The sequence below is a fragment of the Schistocerca cancellata genome, chromosome 2 (genome assembly GCF_023864275.1).
Source record: "Schistocerca cancellata isolate TAMUIC-IGC-003103 chromosome 2, iqSchCanc2.1, whole genome shotgun sequence".
Lineage (NCBI taxonomy): Eukaryota > Metazoa > Arthropoda > Insecta > Orthoptera > Acrididae > Schistocerca > Schistocerca cancellata.
The window spans coordinates 239,824,716-239,838,286 of NC_064627.1; the positions used below are offsets into that span (position 1 = coordinate 239,824,716).

The following is a 13,571-nucleotide window of genomic DNA, read 5'->3' on the forward strand; positions in this document are numbered from 1 at the left end:
ATAGAAGCCGGTCAGTGCTACCCATCTCTGTATATTTACCCTACGATGCAATAGATTTTTCCCAATGATGGAAGACTTACCTGCTTTTGTGCCGAAAATGACATCGTAGTCATTCTGGATATGTCTGTCATTTACTGATTTTTCATCAGGTCACTGGGTTCCATTTCAAGAAAATATTGGAGGTGAACGAAAATGTGATAGGCTAAAGAAGGAGCATGTGTGACTGTGTCCTGCGCAGAATTAGCTAGGGGGTTGTCATTAGTAAAATCACCAAGTTGGACAGCTGTCTATCACCCACAACCTCTTCCGGAGATTTCGGTAGTATACACATGTAACCAAAAGTGCCCTACGATAGTTTGTAGGGGGATGGGGCAAACTGAACGTGTGAAGTAGTTTTAATGTTTTGGAAGACGAAAGGCGACTTGTGAGTAGCCATAATAAAGTTCCAGTTCCAATCCTCTTAAAAACCTATATGATACCAACTTTTAAATCATTTTTTTAAAAAGAAAAACACCTGACTGCGCTATGTTCGTACCTTTTCCTGAGAGCTGGGAGGGAGGAGGGAAGGGGGAGTCACGGCGCTCTCTTGCTCCCGAGTATGGGCGTCCCTGCCTGTAGAGATTTGCCTCTACGAGAATAATTCGATAATTCGATACCACTACAACATGGCAGCCCACAAAAACTTGGCGTAGCAGTTATGTTATCGCCATTTTTAGCGATGGTGAATACACATGTCTGCACTGCTCTCTTTGCTCTTTGCTCTCGGAGTCTTAGTAGTACGCCCAGCACTCTTCCCGCTAGTTAGGCGGCAAAGGAGTAACATTTCCAGAGCTGCCTCGGTTTTGAATAAGTGTGAACAGTTGTGGAACCCAGCTGGCGGCGACCTTCCTCAGCCTTCAAATGCTGTACATGTTGAAAACTGATCGATGCCTGTTTTTAAACTCTTCAGTCTGTCGCCTGGATTGCGTTCTGTGGGCTGGGAGCAGTACTTTTTTGTGAGTCCCAGCTCTTCGCTGAGTTTTTGTCTGCCACTTCGTTTATCGCCATTAGGACCTTTTTTTGACCACACAGAAAGCTTCGCTGAGTTTTTGTCTGCCACTTCGTTTATCGCCATTAGGACCTTTTTTTGACCACACAGAAAGCATCAGTGTCACCTAATATTTCATATGATGTTGCATTTTTCTTGTACGCTTTTAATGACTCTGTACGAACTGTTGTAGCATAAGAAACTTGCTGGCAAATTAAAACTGTGTGCCGGACCGAGACTCGAACTCGGGACCTTTGCCTTTCGCGGGCAAATGCTCTACCAACTGAGCTATCCAAGCACGATTCACGCCCCGTCCTCATAGCTTTACTTTCGCCAGTACCTCGTCTCCTTGCCCGCGAAAGGGCAAAGGTCCCGAGTTCGAGTCTCGGTCCGGCACACAGTTTTAATCTGCCAGGAAGTTTCATATCAGCGCACACTCCGCTGCAGAATGGAAATCTCATTCTGTTGCAGCATAGTTCCCCTTCACATGCCGGACTTGTACTATCAATAGGCAACGCTGTTTTGTTGTGGTCCTCTCACAGTGTGCTATGGAACTGTAGCACAGGGAAATCAATGCGTAATGGGACAGCAAACATGTACCTGTGAAACAAAAAGATAATTAAATACGTAACTTTATTTTTCGATGTGGTAATTGAAAACTTATGAATGCCATTCGTATATTTCGATTTTCTTCGTAAAGGGCCTCAGCTTTCATCCATTACATTGACTGCTGTTTCATTTCTGAAGTGAAAAGGTGGGCCAATGTCTCATCCACAAGAAAAAATAGATTGGATCCGTTCTAAGACGTTCCATATGTTGCTGAGGTATTGTTTCGTCACTTGGTTTTGGTCAGTACTGAACAAATGTGGGGTCCATCTTGCGCATACTGAATTTCATACTTAATTCTGCTTTTGAATGTTCTTTCTCCTTATAAGCCTACGTTGTCAGCTGTTTTACAGACTCAAAATCACCGAGAGTCCAGACGTTCAATCTTTCGCTGTCTCCCCCCCTCCCCCCTCCCACTGGTTGCCGTTTGAGGTAGTATCCAATCGAATCATTTTCAAGAGACGTACGAAATGTTTAATTTCAGCCTTGCGTTTGTTAACTGGAAAACAGGGCGAGACTCCTTATAAACCTAAATCATTCTCATTGGCAATAAAACATCTTAAACAACGGATTTTATGATGCCACAATATTTTAGTTTATCTCTTTAGGTAGTGGAAAAGACGCCACCGCAAGAATTGTTTTGAAAGCCTTACCCAAAAAAAAAAAAAATCCTCAGTTCATGTTGACCTTTAGCTTATGACGTTGCAGAAGTTGGACGAACATCACAATAAAATTTCATTGACGTCAATGTCATCTGTGTGACAGAAGGAAACATTTTCTGCTCGCCCTTGAGTTTCTGCACTTGTTTGAGACTTTTATTCTGTGAAATATAACTTATTTTACATTCAAGATATTTATTCTTTTCTCATACCTTTTTTTGTACTTTGTTTTTAATATCGTACTAGTGAAGTGTGAGCAGAAAATATCGAGGATGCAGTACATACTCCCCAAATAAAAACTGGGATTTCTTCTTTTCTGTGAGGTTTCCTAAAACCGTCCCCGCATTTCGTATATGTGTCGGCATCTTTTTATATTTTCCCAGGCTTCCTCCTGGTCTTGTATTTCTCTTCTTTTCGTAGTCTACAAACCCCACCTAACCCGGCAACCTTCGGCCTTTCTCTTCGCCTTCCCTGAGTAAGGGACATCAAAATATTTTTTAGATATTTGTAGTCTGTCGAATGAAATATTTTTATGGCTGCATACTTTATTCGCCGGCCGAAGTGGCCGTGCGGTTAAAGGCGCTACAGTCTGGAACCACAAGACCGCTACGGTCGCAGGTTCGAATCCTGCCTCGGGCATGGAAGTTTGTGATGTCCTTAGGTTAGTTAGGTTTAACTAGTTCTAAGTTCTAGGGGACTAATGACCTCAGCAGTTGAGTCCCATAGTGCTCAGAGCCATTTGAACCATTTTTTGCATACTTTATTCATTTCTGTGCAAGACTCATTTTAAATTTTTGATAGCAGAGGATATTTTTGATCATAGTGATATATTTATAAATACTCTATCACTTCAGATTGTGAGTGATTCTTCGTTACAAATTTCATAATAAGGTAGATGTAACGTGAAACTGTTGTTAGTATGCCTCTTATTTTAAACTGTTCTCTACATGAAGTCCGAGAAAGCAAACCATTTAATTATGGCTGACCTCGTTTCAATGCAATTAGTACTTTTTGTCTATGCATGTAACTGCGTGATAAATTTAATCCATGTAGCATTAATGAACGGACTTAGCTAATTTTCTTGTGCTTTCGTCACAAATACCAGAAATTACACGAGGAACAAACGTTGCAGAACTCAAGCCTTTGATAAGATCTAAAATCGGTCATTTGCTGATTAATTTCTGATCAATGTAGATACTAACGAATTTTGAACAATCAGTTTTACGGGCCGTACTGTTACTGGTGATTATATATAAAGTCTTATACAGGATTAAAAGAAATGTGCTTTTTATAAGCGAATAACCGTAACCGAGACCCAGTAAGTAATACTTTCGATTACTTCGCTAATTGCTAATGCTGTTGTTCCATCTATTTTTATGATGTTTGCAAAAGCAGCAAAGAGGACAACTTCTGATCATTACTGCAAAATTTAAAATATGAATCATCATACAGTCCCATGAACACTGAAATCATTAGAGGCAGGACACAATCATTAGAGGCTGGACACTAACCCAGAATGGCATAAGGAGGCTGTTTACGTATGTCTGAACAACGTTACCGGCGTTTACCTGAGGTGATGTAATAAAGTCATAGAAATCCACAATCAGGTTGGCTGGATTTGAATCCTACCTTCCAGAATACTTAATGAGGAATTATTCGCGTTCTCTTACAGTAACTTTTTTTCAAATGGAGGAACTGGCGACAGTCTTATTCTACGATATTATTCAATTTTTTTTTCGCTGATTGGTTTTTGCTGTGAACCAAAGGTCTCTGTCTCGAGATATGTTATGGATGGTTTTATTAAAGCGCAACACGCCTCGTATTTTACAGTTTTAAAATCCAACAAGACTCAATAGTAATGTTTTTATACGTTATTTCCCTTCTCTGTTTTGTTACTCGCGCTTGTAACAAGCTTCTTCCAGAATGAAGCCACGTAACAATTGAACAAATTGATTCAAATATTACAGTTTAAGAAATACGCCAACTTATGATTTGAAACCTCTTCATGATGAAAACAATTCAATTTTTCTTTTCTAAAACTCTCGGAAGCTGCATGTGTCTCTTACACGCTTTAGAAAGGACATGACAAACATGGCAAATATAAAACCTTAAAATCTAGTTTTTCTGTGGAAAATATTCTAGGCTAGAAAAGCTGATGTTGTGAGTTTAGTTATACTCTCTAACTCATGGCTATCTGAGTGTGAATTAATATGGAAAAATACACGATATTTTATAAATCTATATATGAACTTTTCAATCTTCCCCGAATACTTTCATAGTGAAAAGGTAAACACATACAGCATAAAGCAGTACGCTCTGTAAATCTGCTATCAGTGTTGCGTGTGGTTTAAATGATACAAGAGCTTGTTATGCATTCAGACAAAGAGATTAAACTCCAGTTTAATTAAAAGCGTCACTGCTGAGTTGGGGTGCGTAATAGAAAGTGCAGATTTTACTCTAATGTTAATTTGATTTCACAGATACGATGCAGAGAAAACTGTAGATAAAACTACGCGGTCTGCAACGTACTCAGTTGTTTAACCTCTCTCCGATTTCTTCTTTATCTTCAGATACACTTTTTTCCACAATTTATTTACTCAAACAATTTTTTAATTTTTTCTCGATTTACTCGAGAATGGATTCTGTTACAGTATAGAAAAACTATATCTTTATTGCCTCTGTTTCATAACACTTTCTAACTTGTACATCATGTTCCTTGATTTTTTTCATATCTGAGCAAAATAACGACGCTCTCCTAGACCTGTAAGGTTTTTGGAATACGGAACTAACCATACATATCTGTTTCTAATTCTTTTTCAGGCTGTCTCAGCTGTTTTCAGGAAATTATACCCTAATTTCTGGAATGAGCATGTAATCAGTTGAAGTTATGGTATCATAATGTAACAGATTAAAAAAAGCAAACTCTGCGATCAGGCCCTGAAGTTCTCGCGATGTCGAGCGGCTGACGTATCATCCTCTGCCACGTGACGTCATGCGGATATTACATTTAGGGGCATGTGGTCAGCACACCGCTCTCCCAGTCGTTGTTGACATTCAGACTTTGGAGCACCCACTTCACATTCCTTTAGCTCCACTACTGGCACCACGAGGCTGTGTGCACACCGTTCCAAATATCCCACTAAGGAAAGAGAACTAGCACCACCAGGAATTCAACCTGTATCCTCAACGTGAGAGCCAGACTTGCTGACCACTCGACTATGGAGTCAGACGCGTAACTAATAGTGAGTATTAAAATTCCGTGTTATTTTCAACTGTATTCCACTATTTCATTACAAATATTTAGAACTGGTGTGAAGACTTTTCATTATACACTACTGGCCATTAAAATTGCTACACCAAGAAGAAACGGGTATTCATTGGGCAAATATATTATATTAGAACTGACATGTGATAACATTTTCACCCAGTTTTGGTGCATAGATCCTGAGAAATCAGTACCCAGAACAACCACCTCTGGCCGTAGTAACGGCCTTGATACGCCTGGGCATTGAGTCAAACAGACCTTGGATGGCGTGTACAGGTACAGCTGCCCATTCAGCTTCAACACGATACCACAGTTCATCAAGAGTAGTGACTGGCGTATTGTGACGAGCCAGTTGCTCGGGCACCATTGAACAGACGTTTTCAGTTGCTGAGAGATCTGCCGAATGTGCTGGCCAGGGCAGCAGTCGAACATTTTCTGTATCCAGAAAGGCCCGTACAGGACCTGCAACATGCGGTCGTGCATTATCCTGCTGAAATGTAGGGTTTCGCATGGATCGAATGAAAGGTAGAGCCACGGGTCGCAACCCATCTGAAATGTAACGTCCACTGTTCAAAGTACCGTCAATGCGAACAAAATGTGACCGAGACTTATAACCAATGGCACACCATACCATCACGCTGGGTGATACGCCAGTATGACGATGACGAATATACGCTTCCAATGTGCGTTCACCGCGATGTCTCCAAACACGGATGCGACCATCATGATGCTGTAAACAGAACCTGGATTCACCTGAAAAAATGACGTTTTGCCATTCGTGCACATTGGTTCGTCGTTGAGAACACCATCGTAGGCGCTCATGTCTGTGGTGCAGTGTCAAAGGCAACCGCAGCCATAGTCTCCGAGCAGTCCATGCAGCTACAAACGTCATCGAACTGTTCGTGCAGATGGTTGTTGTCCTGCAAACGTCCCCATCTGTTGACTTAGGGATAGAGACGTGGCTGCACGATCCGTTACAGTCATGCGGATAAGATGCCTGTCATCTCGACTGCTAGTGATACGAGGCCGTTGGGATCCAGCCCTCCTGAAGCCACCGATTCCTTATTCTGCTAACAATCATTGGATGTCGACTAACGAGAGCAGCAATGTCGCGATACGATAAAGCGCAATCGTGACAGGCTACAATCCGACCTTTATCAAAGTTGGAAACGTGATTGTACGCATTTATCCTCCTTACACGAGGCATCACAACAACGTTTCACCAGGCAACGCCGGTCAACTGCTGTTTGTGTATGAGAAATCGGTTGGAAACTTCCCTGGTGTCAGCACGTTGTAGGTGTCGCCACCGGCGCCAACCTTGTGTGAATCATCTGAATAGCTAATCATTTGCATATCACAGCATCTTCTTCCTGTTGGTTAAGTTTCGCGTCTGTAGCACTTCATCTTAGTGGAATAGCAATTTTAATGGCCAGTAGTGTACGTCTTCTGAGATTCATTGTCTTCAGCAAACATTGGGCAAGTACAAGAAGTCTACCACACAATGTGCTCTCTCATTACACTCGCATGCAAAACTGAGTGACGGAAGTAATTTTTGCATGACAACATCACAAGAAACATATGTCTATGAACTTGGACCATATGTAGAAAGAACTGCTACAGTATAGTATATAAAGTAACTGAAGGAAATAGACAATAAGACGAACAAAAATTAAACCTTTTCGGAAACAACAATTATACTGAAATCACAGGCATTTATGTTAGTCTCCTGTACATTCAAAGTTGTGGGTGAAGGTTCTTAGTAGGGTGTATTCTATGGACGGCAGTGACTGATGTGCAACGTGCTCTCATGCTGTCCACAACGTTGGTAAGCAGTTCTTGTGATAAGGGGTTCCATTCATCGACCAGCGTGCTTGACAGTTGCTGGACGGTCGATGGTGCATGTGGACGTCCTGCAGTACATCTTTCCAAGGCAGCCCACCCTGCTCGATGGTATTTAAGTCGAGTAAAGGGTCAGGCCAGTCTATTCCCCGTAAATCCTCTCGTTCTAAGGGCCCCTCCACCTGCGCCGTTCGATGCGGTCGCTTTTTCTTATTCTTAAAAATTAAGTCAGAGCCCAAGTCACCCTTGAAACAACAGACATGGGGATGAAGTACATTCTCGCAATATCGTTGACCAATGAGTGTATCGTGTTCAAGGATTAGGAGGTTAGTTCGCCTGCACAACATTATGCCTACCCGCTCCATAACATCTGGACTACCAAAACGATTAATTTCGGATTCATTACATTTCCCCGCCTTTGCATAGGAGAGTACGTCCAGTACTACTACTTTGAGCGGTAGTATAGTACAGTATAGTATATGATAAGTTCCTATGGGACCAAACTGCCGACGTCTCTAAGGTTACACACTACTTAACATAACTTACGCTAAGGACAGCACACACACGCCCAATCCCGAGGAAGGAGCCGCGTGAACTGTAGCAAGGCGCCTTGAACCACGTGGCTTTCAGCAGTTCCGATTTACTGGTACACTCTTTATACGCCGTCCTTTTTCCATTTTCCCGATGATTACGATCCGTGTGAAGTGACTCAAATTTTGTCTCCGGGTCAACTTGTGATGAACAATACCACAGTGCACTGTAACTGTTCGGTGACTGACACACAGTCTATTCCTGTTCCTTCAGCTGTTTCACATTGGGAGGCGGTTTGTTGCGCGCTATAGTCACGCCGATCTTACGTCATCTGATGTCCAGGTTTCTTACGAGACACCTGGAAACATGCTCCCACTGTTTTATCCATTTCCACAGAGTTGTTAGCATTTCACATTACGCTATCTATCTCGTCTTTAATCTGCGCAGAGCGGTGTACCTTTCTTCCACTCTGAGTTCCGCACAGAATTACTGAAATCAGCAGAACTGTACACAACATGCGGAGATTTCATTTCTGCGCACACAGTGCGGCGTATCACAGGTAAGACATACCACCTAAACAAACTCAAGGACACTGGACAAAAGCGGGCCAGCACCAGAAGACATCTCGCTGATACCCTGTTACATCGTGTCTAGCTTTGATAATGGTCTCAGTTCGGCTACGGGGAGAATCCGTAAGTTCTTTCAGGTATGTTATACTTAGCTTATGTCACTTATTGATTATTACACCCCGTAGGACTACCAGCTGATTGCTGCGTGTCACACGCTGCTGCAAATAGTCCCAGATACTTTCTGCGGTAGTAAGATAGGGTAACTTAGCGAAGTGAACAACAGCATTTTGCGAGGTTCACGACTCCAAAATGTCCATCGCATGGGAACAAATAGAATCACTAACTAGATTACGAATTTGCTAAGTCCCGTTACACCTTGTTAATTTCCAAAGTTAAAGTCCCTGTACCTTGTACCTCTGCTGCTCTGAGTTAAAGATCACGAAATCACGACGAAAAACTTTTGTAAGTCCAGTCACGATGCTATAAGTTAAAGTCCAGGAAGGTATAGGCAAAAATCTTTATAATTATTAATATGATTGTGCAGTTTGAAAACTAGAAATCTAACTGTTGAAAATTCCAGAGTTCCTGCCGATGTTTCACAGGTCCTTAAAATTTCTGGCGTAAAATTTGAAACACTTCAGTTTCTGGTGATACGCCATTCATGAGGACATCCGTTCGTACTCTGTTATCCCTCCAAGAAAAGTGTCCTAGGCCATTATGGCCACCGCCCTTAACTAGAAGCGATGTGCCGCCGCAAAAATTACAAAATTACACTTCTTATACATATTATTTTAAAATCTACATCTATAAATACTCTCCATGATTGTCGCTTGCACGCTGATTGCCTTAAGCTGGTAAATGATAGCAGATTCGCAGTCTGTTCATCAAAATTTCCGGTGTATTGTCTTGGCTATCTACATCTGATTATTACACCGAATGAAATTTACGTTAATCGTATTGCTACCACAAACATTACATATTAATTAGTACCAGAATTTTCATTAGATTTTCTGTGATGACAGCGTTATTGCTGGTGACCTTTGTTTTTGCGTTATTTTCATCTTTATTAGTGAGATAGTTACATTATCATTATTTATATTGTATCTTATTAAATATAATGAAAATTGCACATCTGCAGCTAGTTATTACGGTTTTCTGTGTAAAACTGGCGCTACCTTTATTGTTTTGCTGTTCATTTTGCACTAAAATGTATTTCAATTCCCGGATTCAACATTGCATCTCATAACTCAATTTATATTGTTGTTTTGCAACAGAATAATTTTATTGTGCAGGCTTGAAATTTTATTAAATTTCTCGTAGGCGAGCTCGTAACGGAATAGGTTAGCGCGGGGCTGGTGTGCCAATCGTCATGTCAGCAAGAAGTACCCCCAAAACAGTGGACCTTGGAACAGGACACACAGAAATGTAAGCACAGCTGCGCTGCTACTTAACAAGTCACTCTAAGATAACGCCATTTAACTCACCTCCCGCTTGCCGCCATAAAATCAAACGCAGACAGATAGCCCCTAGCTCAGCGAGAGAAGGAGCGCCAATGCGTCCGATGAATGAGGAGAAATGCACTCATACATACAGGGACACTACGTTATAGGCGCGGGCTCGACCCGTTAAATAGAGAAGGATTTCGGAGCTCAACAAGGGTTTCCGTCGTTCTGACATCCTGTCCGCGCCGATGGGACCAGAGAGAATGACAGTCTATTGAGGTCCAGTGAAACCATGACAAGCTGATTGATGATGGCCAGCCTCATGAATTCTTCTCGGATTATCAGCCGAGTTGTAGCGTCGTCTTTTCGCAACGTTTCAATGATTTTCGTACCCATCATCTTCTGGCATGACCAGCCTGCTGCTTGCTTGCTGACTGCAACACCGAACGCAGCCAATCTGATGCTTACCACGGCCGTGGTCTGTCACTGCTGCCAACTGGGTTAGGCCGGATGAGAATGACGAGTGGCCAGGCCACCTCCACCCAAGGTCATTATGGATGATCTGCAAGCTGCCATCTTCGCACCGGCCGCGGATTGTGCGTCCATACAGCCCCCTATCCAACTACTGCAGTCTTAGTCGATCCGCGATGGGTTGTCTTCACGACAACCGGCACCTTGCACCGTAGTCGGCGCTCTCCACCTGAGCACATGACAGGCTGCCGTCGAGTGTGCTGAGGCTGTACCCGTACTGGGTCATCGCAAAACGCCTGTGGGGGCAGCGCCTACAGAGCAGTGCGTGGCTCATGTTCCCGCCATCATATATATTTTACACCCTGTTTTTAACGTACTTCCATCTCACTACGTTAATTTTGAAAGGTATGTGCTGAGATTCGATCAGGATAGAGCCAGTGAAAAATGTCCAACCGCAAGGTTGGACGAGTAGTACATCTTCGAGTAGTAAGATCTTTGACAGCTAACAGAGCTAGGTGCACACGGTAAAAGTTTGAGTAGTGGTGAGGAGATGCGCAGAGACTGCAGACGTGTTTCGAGTCGGAGGCAGCCGGGCCGTGACAGCATCAAAGTAAGAATTGTCGCTACGCACATAATAAGCTATATATTGAGGGAAACTCGGCACATACCTGCGGAAACTAGAAAGAATAATTAATAAAATAGGTTTTCTTTGGTTAAATAATGTCTAAAAGCTAGATAGAAATCCCATTGTTGATGCAATAAGCGTTTTGTGAAACTTTCTCGTAAATCCATGCTATAGAAGTTTTTTTTTTTAGTTTTTCACATGTGCCTTAAAAGTTTGAACAATAAATATTTTTTAGATAAAATTAGAGTTTCATCTCACACCTTATGTCGTTCTCCGCATCCTATGCTTGCATTGAACCAAAAGGTACATTAAAGTAAAGTTCCCACGAGTAAAGCTAATAATTTCATTTATCAGCATAAAATAATCTATATGCCATTGCACAGTTGGCAAATTATTCAGATCAGGACAGAATTTTTATTAAGTAACAAACAGGGCCAAAATGAGTAAAGTTATCTAGAATGACAATTTTATGCCATTGCACTACGGCTGAGTTGAATATATGTTTTATTATCGGCTAAACGGGAAGGAGTGCACGAGCTAAGTCCACAGACGCAGTCAGATGCAGGTTGGTGACTTTATTTTTACCACTAAACTTTCATGCAGTCAGATGTGTACTTTGAGTATTAGTTTTCCAACAATATTTTCATGCAGTCAGATAAAGTTCAGTTCAGTTAAATACGCAGTCAAATGCAAGTTTTATTAAAGACTAAAGCAGTCACATGCAGTTAAGTCTAGTTTAAATAGAGAATTTTTATTAACAACCCTTTCACTTGGCGACATCCTCTGTGGTGACGTTCCTGGACATATTTTTTTCCGTAACTGTGGACTTTGTTTTCGAGCATTCTTTTTTGCCACCATTGTTTCAGATGTGCGCTGCCTTGCTAGTTACGTAATATTGCGGCTATGCTTGTGTGCTACAATTGCTAGTTGCGTAATATTGTGTTTGCTGCTACGCTTGTGAACATTCATTTCAGCTTGCTTTCTCCATTATTACAGGTATTGTGTGTCCATCCTAAATAATTTTTCTTCTTTTTGTAAAATACCGTCTTGTGACTTGCGTCCATTTTAAAATTGTTGTTAGCCATATTGTCTCTTTCAAGATGTCTGAAACAAATAGACAGGGCGATAAAGTAAAACTACGCAGTCCCTCAAAATCGCGTAAGCTACAACAACTGGACAATGACCCAGTTTTGCCCCTTAATCTTCCTACGTCACAAACTGATCGGGAAGTTGCGAATAAAACTGCAGCTCGTAATGATGAAACAGAATCACAAATTTACGAATCGGTTCCTCTTCTGCGTTCGGTTTCTGAGAACACAGTAAGCCATGTAGAAACAGTTTTTCATGATTCGTTTTTGCTTAATCAACCTGCACAAAGCAATGAAGTTGGCTCCAACAATCAATTTCTCTTGCAAAATCCTTCTACAGATAGAGAAATTGTTTCATCTGAGAGTTTTCAAACAGTCCTTAGTAACCCTAGCCAGCAATGTCGGTTGCCACACTCAAATCCTGAGGTGACGCCCCCAGTAACAAACGAACATAAATTTAACCGTTATTTTCGACTACTACAGGAACGTGACGCTAAGAGTGAAGAACAGAACGCAAAGCGTGACAAACAATTTGCGCATTTCCGTGCAGATATTGCGGAACATAACAAAACATTAACGGGACGCCTTGTGTGCTGACAATGCTAAGCGTGCTCAGGAATTGACACACACTATTGAAACATACAAGGAAGCAAATTACAGGATATCATTGAAACACATAACCGTGACATTACTGACCTTACGAACAGAATCAATGCAGTACTTCCAACAGAGGTTATTGGCAAGTTGCAAAAAACTTCTGCTACTCATTCAGAGCAAATACAGGTCTTACAATCATGTACAGGATCCCTGGCATCTGACGTCACTCAACTTGAAACTAAGGTCAGTGAACAGGGTGAACAATTCCAATCACAGTTAGAAAACATAACCGAAAGAATAGCTGCTTTGGAAACGCACGCAGACAATGAATCAGACCATACAACCCCAGTTCATTTTGGCCCTGGCCAAATTTAAGAGCAAACAAGTCACTATTAACGAACAGCAAAAAAGAGAACTCAACTCAATTCGGAATACACTTTCTGATATTCAGCAACAATTGCAGGACGACAGTGCGCCTCGTAATTTTGTCCCAGAATACCAGGGAAATAATGGTGCTTATCTACAATAACAGCCCCCCTTCGTATCTTTACAGGCTCCATTTTCACAGGATTACCCTCAACAAGGTAGTACCTTCCCAGGCAGTTTTTCCCTACCCCATGATGTTTCTTCCTTTCCCCGCCAGGACAATGTCGATTATAAACACTTCCTTTCAATTAAGAAATTCAAAACGTTCCGGAATAACCCGAACGATTTACATCCGCTTGATTGGATTCAGCAATTTACTTTTGCGTTTCCTCCGAATTGGCCAGTCGCACATCAGTTAGAACTTGTTTGTAGTTTCTTGGAGGGTGAACCTGCAACGAGAATGCGACACGTTGCACGACAATACTT

At 41.8% G+C, this 13,571-nt stretch overlaps 1 non-coding gene across 1 annotated transcript; it reads right to left on the reverse strand.

The window, feature by feature from the left end:
• Nucleotides 1-1,251: 1,251 nt before the first annotated feature.
• On the reverse strand, nucleotides 1,252-1,326 carry Trnas-cga (transfer RNA serine (anticodon CGA)). Its single transcript has one exon. It is a non-coding gene; the product is annotated as a tRNA-Ser (tRNA).
• Between the last annotated feature and the right edge of the window lie 12,245 nt (nucleotides 1,327-13,571).